Raw genomic sequence first — 10,550 nt, 5'->3', positions numbered from 1 at the left:
TGTGTTTTTCGTGTTCTGCAATGTTTTCTATATTTTATTTTCTTCTCACGTAAGCAATAAAAAAAATAAAAATAAAAAACAACACAACAACCGAGGATAATTATAACTTCATAATACTTACAATAAATAGTAATAATTAGAATGATAATAAGTATAAAATAGATCGAGTTTCACAATTTTTTTTTCATTTTTTTATTTTTTTTTCTCTTCACAGATAGAACAAATATTTTAATGGCCTGCAAAATACTTTGAAAGCACCACACAACAAGGTTTTATTTCCAAAAAAAAAAAAAAAAAAAAAAAAGAAAAAAAGCACGATAATAATTTTGGTTCTGTAGCCTATAGGATAGAGACTAACCATAAGCAAAAGCTTAGAAACCTTGTACTACCAACTTTCTCAATGATAATTGCCACCAAAATCCTATGCAAAAGGACTTCCTCCGACAGATGCAACAGAATCCTGTGTTGAGACGTTCCTACAAAAAAAAACATAAGAATAATAATAATAAGTATTTTCATTGTCTTTAGTAACTTGACATTTTTCAGTTTAGTGAATCAATCAATTTTTATTTATTTATTTTTGGTTATTGCTTTTCAATTATGTTACCAATACCAAATCTTAATTAAGGGGATCAAATTCTTAATAGTATTTAATTCATAAGAGAAACAGGAGCATCTGATAACCATGGAAAGAGATGAAAATCCAGAATTACAATAGAAAACAACTAACGGTATTTGGGAGCTCGGTACTTGTGCTGCCATGTATGTTAAGCCACCTATAAGGTTGCGATAAATATCAAGATCACGAAGGAAAGGAACGAATCAGCAATTTTCATCAGGTGTATCCAAATTACATGCTTAAATTGACATTGAATCAGCAAAATTTACAGCTCAGGCATTACCATCACTTTGTCCTACCTTGTCCTGCAGCCGGAATATAAGGTGCCACCGCACTTTTGGGAAACCACGGTTCGGATACATCACCAAGGAAGCTTGAAGACAACTGGGCATTTGGGAAAGCAGCTTGCAAGGAGCTCATATTCAGAAACTAAAACAAGAAGTGAAGCAGGATGGCGTTAGATATAAGAAATGTTTAATTTTTTTTACTTTTCCTTTTTTGGATATATTAGAGGCAAAAGGGGGAGAGGGCTTTGTATTAATTAAAGCAGACGGTTGGTGAGGTACAGGTTATGCAACAAATATATGAACCAAGAAATTCACAAAGTAATTATCTTAATTATATAAATGTATAGGTAAAAGAGATGGCTCATAGAGAGTGGCTTATAGAGAGTGGCTTGTGCTGTGAGCACAGGTAAAGGGATGAGCCATGGCTCTTGAGTAGGGAAAAAGTTAGTTTAGACTCGGTTCACCAGGTGAATATTTGTCGGTGAAAGATACTTCCGAAAGTAATGGAGAAAGGGATGAGTCTCCTCTCTCTTTCTGCTATTTCTATTTACTTCTTCTGGAATTGTCTCTGGACTTGATTAGAGGGACTCTGCTTTAGCAGAGAAAACCCATTTGTTTCCTTCCTTTTTTTTTTTTTTTTGGTTTTTTTTTTTTTTTTTTATTTGGCAGGTTCAAATTTGTAATTGTCTTAATTGTATAAATGTGGCTTTTTCTTCTCAGCAATAGAGCCATTGCTTGAGTGTCCATAAGAAATTATATTTGATCATCATCTTGAAGCCTCACCCGGCTGCTCTGTTCTAATGATTTTTTGTTTTATACGGTTTTCTCATCTGTGAGAGAGGACAGAGATGAGAGAGAAGGGATAAGCTTATGAGAAAAAAACAACAGTGTGCTCCTTTGGTTAGTTGCCCTTAATTTGACTCTCACGTGCATGACATGTGCGCTTTCATAATGGAGAACCAACAGTGTGCTCCTTTGATTGGTTGGGGGACGAATTTGCTAACAAAAGGTTAAAAAAAAAAAACAAAAAAAAAACAAAATTAGCCATTGGAAATCAATAACGCAAATATCCCTTAAATAAAATAAAATTATAATGATGGCTATCCATCTTCAAATAATTTAAACTTTTAAAAAATTTAAAATTTAAAATAAATGGAAGTTATAACCTTTTAAATGAGTTTTTTTTTTTTTTTTTTTGAATTCTAAAAGACTATGCAAACATTTTATTATCTTGTGCTTAAATTTTGACAATTTTATCCCCAAAAAAAAAGAAAAAAAGTTGCATGCAAAGATATAAAGGAGTCCAAAAGATGGTTATATCTATATATATATATATATGAGGGAAAAAAATAAAGAAAATATAAATCTAATTATAACTAATTTTCTAATAGTTTATATGAAAAGTGGTGATTAAGGTAAACAATTTTCAAAAGAATTAAAAACAATAATAATAAAAATAAATAGTACAATTTTTAATGTATATCTCTTTTCCTTTTCTTGTTGAAGGATTACTAGGTGTTTTTAATTGATAGCATATGTTTTAAATGATATCTAGGTAATTCCCGCCTAGCTAAAAAAATAATAATACAAAACCCTTAATAAATTTAATACTTTATTCATGCTCTTATAAAATTGATATTGTGAAGGAAAAAGAAATAGGTTCCAGTGGGAATAATTGGCCCTCTTACAGAGTTGATGTTGAGGTTTATTGAAAATCACTTTTCTCTTACTAATAACAAGGGAATTCTTTTTTTTTTTTTTTTCTTTTTTAAAAAAATTTGGTAATAATAATAAGAGAATTGATTGATATATATGTAAGCAAAGAATCATTTTCTTTTTACCTTTCCAATTTATTTACCAAAGAATTGTATTCTCTTTTCCTTCCCTACTTCTTTAGCAAAAAATTATATTTTCTTTGAATTTCCCTATTTATTTCTTGCTTTGCCATTTCTACTCGGTTACTATCTTTTATATTATGTATTTTTCCATTTCTTGTGTTTCAACCTTCAAGACTTTGTACTTCCCAAAAAAAGAAAGAAAAAAAATTCATTACTTTTATAAAGTCATTCTCTCTCAAGTGGATTGCTCTGTTAATTTGTATAATAAAAATATGTATGTTCTCTAGGATCTAAATCCTCTATTCGATTGTTTTCACCTTTATATATATATATATATATATATATACTTGTTTAAATTGTGTATGTGTGTTGTTATTATTATTATTATTATACTTAAATGAATGCTCTATAAACTTTGAACCACTTGTTTAGTTTTGTTTCCTATGTAGTTTTTCTTCACAATCTATAGGAATTAAATGACTTACAAAAACCCTTTATCTCAGAGATTACGTTAATGAATTTATTCAAGAGTTCAATAATAATATTATGACAAGTATCAAATGACATTAGTGTGTTGTTCTTAGAATATATATATATATATATATATATATATATATATATATATATATATATATATATTTATATGTTGTATGATATCCAACAATATGCTTATCAGTTTAATCATGTTGAATTTCTTTATCTTCCTAGGGAATTGAATAGGACGGCTGACTAGGTAGTGAAATTAGCTAGGAGTAGAGATTTATATCCAGACTGGGATACTACTTTGCCCCTGAATTTTGTTAATGTTCTACATGCTGACTCAAACTGATGTTTTGGTTTTACTATGAGATCAATAAAATATTTTTGTTGTCAAAAAAAAGAAAAAAAAAAAATTCATATCCACTTTCCAAAGAAACAATGACCATGCAAATTCAAAAACCATAACTCACGATGAAATTCGCGTTTAGCTTTACAACTTCATAAATCTTTTATCTCTTAGAAACAAAATTTTTTATTGTTCTTTTTTGAGTAACTGTAGGCATCATGCTTACATATTTCAAATATCACATAGGATTTTATCAACATTGAACATCAAACGCTATGTTTATCACACCCAAAAAAAAAAAAAAAATAAATAAATAATAAGACATCAAACACTCTACTGAAGACTCCAACCCAACAACTATTTCTTGAAGCATAAACAAACAGAAAACTCTAAAGTCCAACCCAACAGCTTTCACGCTTTTTAATCCACATAATTTTTTAGACACATTATACTCTTAGTTTTTTTTTTTTTTTTTTTTTTTTTTTTTTTTTTTTTTTTATAAATAAAAAACTCTTAGTTAATTTAAAAACAGAGCTAGAATGCTATACAAATTAACATTTATTTTATGGAACTATGCAAACATTTTAATATAAGTAATAAAATATTAAATAATGTATAATAGGATTATTATTTTAAGTATAACTAATAATAATGATGATGATGATAATAACAATATTTTGGGTTAATACACACATGTTTATACACAAAATATCTTTCTTAACATATTTCAAACGTTATAACAAAATGAGATGTAGCAATAAATTATCTAGTTTTGTAATCTTTCCAAAAAAAAAAATAAGAAGAAGAATTATATCAGATATTTGTTCTACTCTACAATTTGTAGTTTTAATTCCATTATCCTAGTTCCAATCTTCCATTCCTAATATATATATACATAAAAAGTATAGAGAAGTTCTTTTTATAATTTCAAAATAATACTATACAATTTTTTTTTATACGCTAACATTTAAATATATAAAAAAATATAAAATAATTTTATATACTATTTTTAATACAAAAAAATCCATAATTTATACAGTCCCAAAATAAAGCCAAAACATTTTTTTCTCCTTTTCTTATTTTTTTTTATTTATTTTTCCTTCATCACAACTAAAGATAAAATTTAATGGACTGAAAACTTAATTATGGCTACTCACTCCACAATTTCGAAATTTCACTCTAACAAGCCAAAACCTCTATTTCGGCAACTACCATAATCACCTTACCCAACCTAACATTATTACTATTATTATTATTATTGTATAAGTGTAAACATTAAACCCTTGGCAATTTGATCAAGTTTTCTATTTAAATGTTTTGTATTGAAACAATAGGTATGCTCAGAATTGGTTGATCGAACATACTAAACATGTTAAGCCATACACGATCGAATATTAGTGACACATTTGATTTGAAATGGCCAAAGGATCCAAACGATATATTCATTAAAGTGTTTGATCTCAAACTTATAAATATCTCTGAAGATGTTTGTTCACATATTTTTTAATACATTTAAAATGTTCAAGCGTGCATTTCTGAATATAAAAAAATTTAATTATTACATTTCCTTGGCACTAATTTTAAATAGGATAAAAACACAAATTTATAATAAAACTGTATAGAGTTCATTTGGTAGTACAATTACAACTTGTCAAAAGTATATGTATTTACTACTTTTACCAATTTCAAATATTTTGTTTTATTTTATTTTTTAGAAAAATATATAGGTACTATTTTTTATAGCTCCTTTATTTATTCTTAGAAACAAATTTTAACTTTTTTTTTTGGGAAAAAAATATTTGAACCTAATGTTATTAAGTATCTAAAAAATTTTATCCTTTAAAAAAATTCTTTGGAAAAAAAATTATACTCCAATTTTTTCCCATAATTTTCTTTTCAAAATATATTTTTAGACTTTTGTTTACTTGTTTTTAATTTTTTTTATTATTTATAGGAAACAAATTCTCTATAGTTTTATACCTGTTTATATATATGGTTATTAACAGACAAAAGAAATAAATAAAAGTAAACAAAAATAACACCAAGATTTTACTTGGAAACCCTTAAAATAAAGTGAGAAATCCATAAGACTTAAGTCCAAACTCATCCATTATCAAAAAAATAATGAGGTACAATAAGCATTAATCAAAATAATAAGTTTTGATATCACTCAACTAGTATGTCATAGGACAAGGAAACAACAATCTAAATTGCTAATCTAAATTGCTAAGATTGCAATCTAGATTGCCAAATAATATATGAAAAAGATCTAAAGAAAGTTACTATTTCACGAAATCTCTTTTTTACTATTCTTTTTCTCTTATTTTATTTTTTCTCTCTTACTTAAGCTTGAGCTAGTATTCTTCACTTAGGCTACTCACATTCTTCCTCGGTATGTCTCCATTTCACAAACCCCTCCTATGTATATGAGAAAAGACGGGCCTTAACATAGTTTCAGGTCCCCAAAGTTAAGGCATTGAAGACCACATGAAATATGTGGGTCATCTTCTCTCCAAGTAGGGAGGGACAGCTCACTCAATAGATCTCTCCCTCACAACTCACACAGAAAAGGGCTCTTAAACCTACAACCTGTCTACAAATCTCAAGTTTTTCTCTCGGCAAAGCTTTAGTCAACATATCCAAGCCATTGACATTAGTATGTATATTTTGGAGCTGGAATAGCTTCATCTCCATGACATCCTTAATCTAGTGCTACCTCACATCACTATGTTTTCATTTAGAGTGGAAAGTCAAGTTCTTACTAAGATGGATAAAAATAGGATAAAAATAGCAATCTGACTATCATAATAGAGAGTAAAGTCTTCCTACTTTTGGCCCAATTCTCTTAAGAACTTTTCATTCACAAGAGTTCCTTGCAACCCTCAATACTTGTAATATACATAGCAAAATTAATCAAACATGTTGATGAGTCAATATTACAAGCCATGTTTGCATCTATCTATCCATCCAACATATGTTTTCCATCTCCAAAATATAGACAGGCTTTAGAAGTACCTCTAAAATACTTGAAAATCCATTTTACATCTTCTCAATGTTCTTGGCCTATATATGAAAGGAAATGACTAAACATGAGCGATATCAGGTCTTATGCATGCCATAGAGTACATCAAATTACCAACAGTCGATGTATAAGGCACCTTCTTATCAGTTTCTTATCTTTCTCACTTAGAAGACATTGTTTTCGACTAAGCTTGAAATGACATACAAGTGAAGATCCAATAGATTTTGCCTCACTCATATTGAATCTCTTCAAAACTTTCTTAGTATACTGCTCTTGAGATAACCAAGTTTTATGTTCTTCCTGCCATAAGTGATCTTTATGTCAGGGATCAATTTCATTAATCCTAAATTCTTCATGGCCAAAGATTTATAAGGTTCCTTTTTCAACTTTTCAATCTTACTTGCATTATAATCCACAATTAATATAAAGCAGAAGAATAATAAAATCATCATCAAAAAATTTCTTTATAAATACATAAGTGTCAGGACCCGTCCAGAATTCCTCCTCCGGAACCCTAGACAGCCCTGATCCCAGGGAAATACCACCGAACCTTCCAACGGAAAATCCGGCAGCACCTCCCCTAAGGGATTTACTTACCACAAATTTACCTGCACTGAAAACACACTTCAAAAATATCCCCTTATTCCTCCCACAAACTACAAATTGGTTCCACAAATTTCAGCACTTCAAAACAAAAATACAGTAATCCAGTGCAAGATAAATACAACAAGAGTGAAAGAAATAGTACAACTGCAATAAAGAAGAACAGGGTACTTCACGAAGTAAAACAGCGATGAAGATCAAGTCCGCTCTGGATGAACACCGACAACCTGGTACCTAGAGGAACGGAATTTAAGAGTGTGAGATGCTAATCATCTCAGTGAGTGACCCTATCTACTATACAATAATACCACGGTAATACAGTAGATAGATAATAATTAATTGGAAAATAATAATTTCTCTCAAAACCCTTACAAGTCTCTCAGTTGGAAAGGTTCCCCTTTTAAAACCTTTTCACAAAACCTCTTGTTCGTATTCTCAAAAACCAAGACATCAAATAAATACCAGAACAGTAATAATTATAATTTTATTCCAATACAGTTTCCAAACAAACACAGTTCTGAAAATCATTTGATGCACCCACTATATACCAGTGGCGCCAACAGTACCCAGCGTCCCAAGGTACCGCCAGACAGGAGGTTATAGAAAGAAACCGGCATACGGTCGCGTGGCGTCCCACTGCGCCGCTGCTAACCTGGTGTCCCGGCCAAAGGGGGGTGGCCGCCCTCTCCGATGGCATCCACAGGACACCCTCATAATATCAACCGCGCGCTACTCACACCCACCTGCGCGCTAATCACATCACCTGCGCGCTAATCACACCCACCTGCGCGCTAATCACAACCGTGTGCACACTAACCATATCACATATACCATATCACATAATCAGAACACCAGTACGTGCACGGTGCATCTAAAAATCATAAAATCCATAAATTTAAATCATAAAACAAATTTCACATTTTTCATAAGCATAGCGGGCATAATCCATCCGCTTGAACCGGGAAATTCTCCACAATTTCCTTATAATCCATACCATAAATTCCATGATTTTCAAATCCACCAACTTCCACATCCATCAATTCAAATATCCACATTTTCCCAATAGCATAAATAATTTCTCGAAATATCATAATCAAATCTCATCATATTCCATGGGCATATTTTATAAAAATTGAAATCACCAATATAACCAAATATTTTCTTTGAAATATTTGAAAATCAAATCATGCCCAATTTACCATTAAAACCACACCAATTTCAAAATCCTCAAAACCATAAAATAATTCCACATGGCATAAATTGTAGAATTCGCATTTTCTTAAATCCAATAAATTCATAAATAATTCTACAATAAATTCAATAAATATTTGGCACATAGAAATTAAATTCCAAATATTTAATTCACACATAATATATTCATCAATTAAATTCCCCAAAATTAATTTGAAGGTGGGTCACTCACCTGGAGCACGCAATTAACCCATGATCCACTACGGGATCAATTCTACGACTCACCGGTGCTCCTAGAACAAAATTCACAGACAGTCAAATAAATTAATATTTTATTCGGGTAAATAATACCCGGTACCCGGGGGGTCAAAACACAAACGATAACTAAAATTTACGAATCATATACCGAATCGAAGCTCGAGTGATGCTAATCACAGATCCGGTCTTAATTTTCGATGATCGTACCCGACGGGGTCGGAATTTCGTCGGGAAGCTTTCTGGGTTTCGGCTCCGCAATTCTCCCAACCCGTCGCGAATTGGCGGAAACGGAAGTCGGATTTGGGTTCAGGAGGTCGAACACTGCAGACTGGAGCTGGCCGGAATTTTCGGGTACTCGCCGGAACAGTAATTTCCGGCGGGCCGCCACGTCACCGGCAACCGTCGCCGGAACAGTATTTTCCGACGGTGGCCGTTTGCTGTGAAATTTTGCAGATTTGTAGATCGTGAGGAGAGCAATCCAACGGGACCGACGGTGAGCAAAACGGAGGTCGGACGGCGGAGAAATCACCGTTTGAAGATTTTCGACCCCTCGCCGGAAAACGCTCCGATCTCGGCGCGTCGGTGGTCCGATGGCCGTGATTTTTGGTGGGTAGGCCGGACTTGAGGAGAGGATGCTGGGTGTATGGCGCGTGTACTGTATATCGGCCGGAATAGTGCCGATTCGCGGTGGCCGGCGGTGGAGGGGGAAAAATCGCCGCCAAACTTCGGACGTCCGATCCGGGCGCGTCCGGCGGCCGTTCGCCGTGAAATTTGGAGGTTTTGCCGGAAATGAGGTGGGCAATCTGGCTGGCCGGCGCGTGTACAGTAACTAGGCCGGAAAAACATGAAAATGACCGGCGGCCGGCGGGTCCTCTCTCTCTCTCTTTCTCTCTCCTCTCTCTCTTTCTCTCTCTTCTCTCTCTTTCTCTCTCTTCCCCGAGAGTTTTTCAAAATTAAAACCCTGCGTGACACTGTTCATGCCACGTGGACCACTCAGAAGCTGACACGTGGCATTTCACTGTTCACGACCCAAAAACATTAAAATAATACGGTATCCGGTAAACTTCAAACGTCCATAACTTTTTAACCACATGTCCGATTTAAGCGTGCCGCTAGTCTATGAACTCGTATCGACGAGTACTTTACAACCATACAAGAGTCAACTCACAATTACATCACAAGAAAAAGTCAACTCCCGGCACCTTTTAGACAGTTTACACTTCAACTTGTTTTGCCCATAACTTTCAAACCGTAGCTCCGTTTTCGACGTGCTACCAGTCTACGAACTCGTGGCATCGTGCACTTCGCCACGGTACCCTAGTCAACTCAAAATTCTTACCGAGTCAAAAAGTCAACTTTTGACCCCCTTCGGTCAACGGTCAACGGTCAACCTCGGTCAACATGCACGGATTCCGGTGCGATTTGGGACGGGGTGTTACATAAGCATCAAAGGTAGTTTTACTATACTTTTGATCTTCCATTAAGGAGTCAAATTTTCTAAACCATTGTCTTGATGCTTGTTTCACTATAAGCTTTTCTTTAATTAATCTGCAGACAAGATTCTTTTCTGCCCTTAATTTTAAATTCTTTAAGTTGCTTCAATAAATCTATTCCTTTAAATTCTAGTGGAGAAAATTTGTTTTCACATTAAATACTAACTAACAGCTAACCTAACACAACTTTAATAGAAGACATTTTCACAACAGATGAAAATTGTTTTCAAAATCTGTTCATTCTTTTTGTTAAACCCATTTGACAACCAATTTTGCCTTGAACCTTGGTTGCAAGAAATTATTTGAATCTTCAACTTGAAAACTCATTTGTTATTCAAAGCTTTTTTGCCATTTGGTAATTTTACCAAATTATAGGTGTGATTCTCATGTGAGGATTTCATCTCTTTTTATAT

General features: G+C 32.8%; 1 long non-coding RNA gene across 1 annotated transcript; it reads right to left on the bottom strand.

Moving 5' to 3' along the window:
* Nucleotides 1-311: 311 nt before the first annotated feature.
* Nucleotides 312-1,709, bottom strand: LOC112493549 (uncharacterized). Its single transcript, XR_003057995.3, has 3 exons — nucleotides 919-1,709; nucleotides 731-776; nucleotides 312-476 (listed from the first exon to the last, which is right to left on the bottom strand). It is a non-coding gene; the product is annotated as an uncharacterized LOC112493549 (long non-coding RNA).
* Between the last annotated feature and the right edge of the window lie 8,841 nt (nucleotides 1,710-10,550).

The sequence above is a fragment of the Ziziphus jujuba genome, chromosome 11, assembly GCF_031755915.1.
Source record: "Ziziphus jujuba cultivar Dongzao chromosome 11, ASM3175591v1".
Lineage (NCBI taxonomy): Eukaryota > Viridiplantae > Streptophyta > Magnoliopsida > Rosales > Rhamnaceae > Ziziphus > Ziziphus jujuba.
Note: the sequence above shows the minus strand (reverse complement) of the source record. Positions and strands in the feature narration are given on the sequence as shown.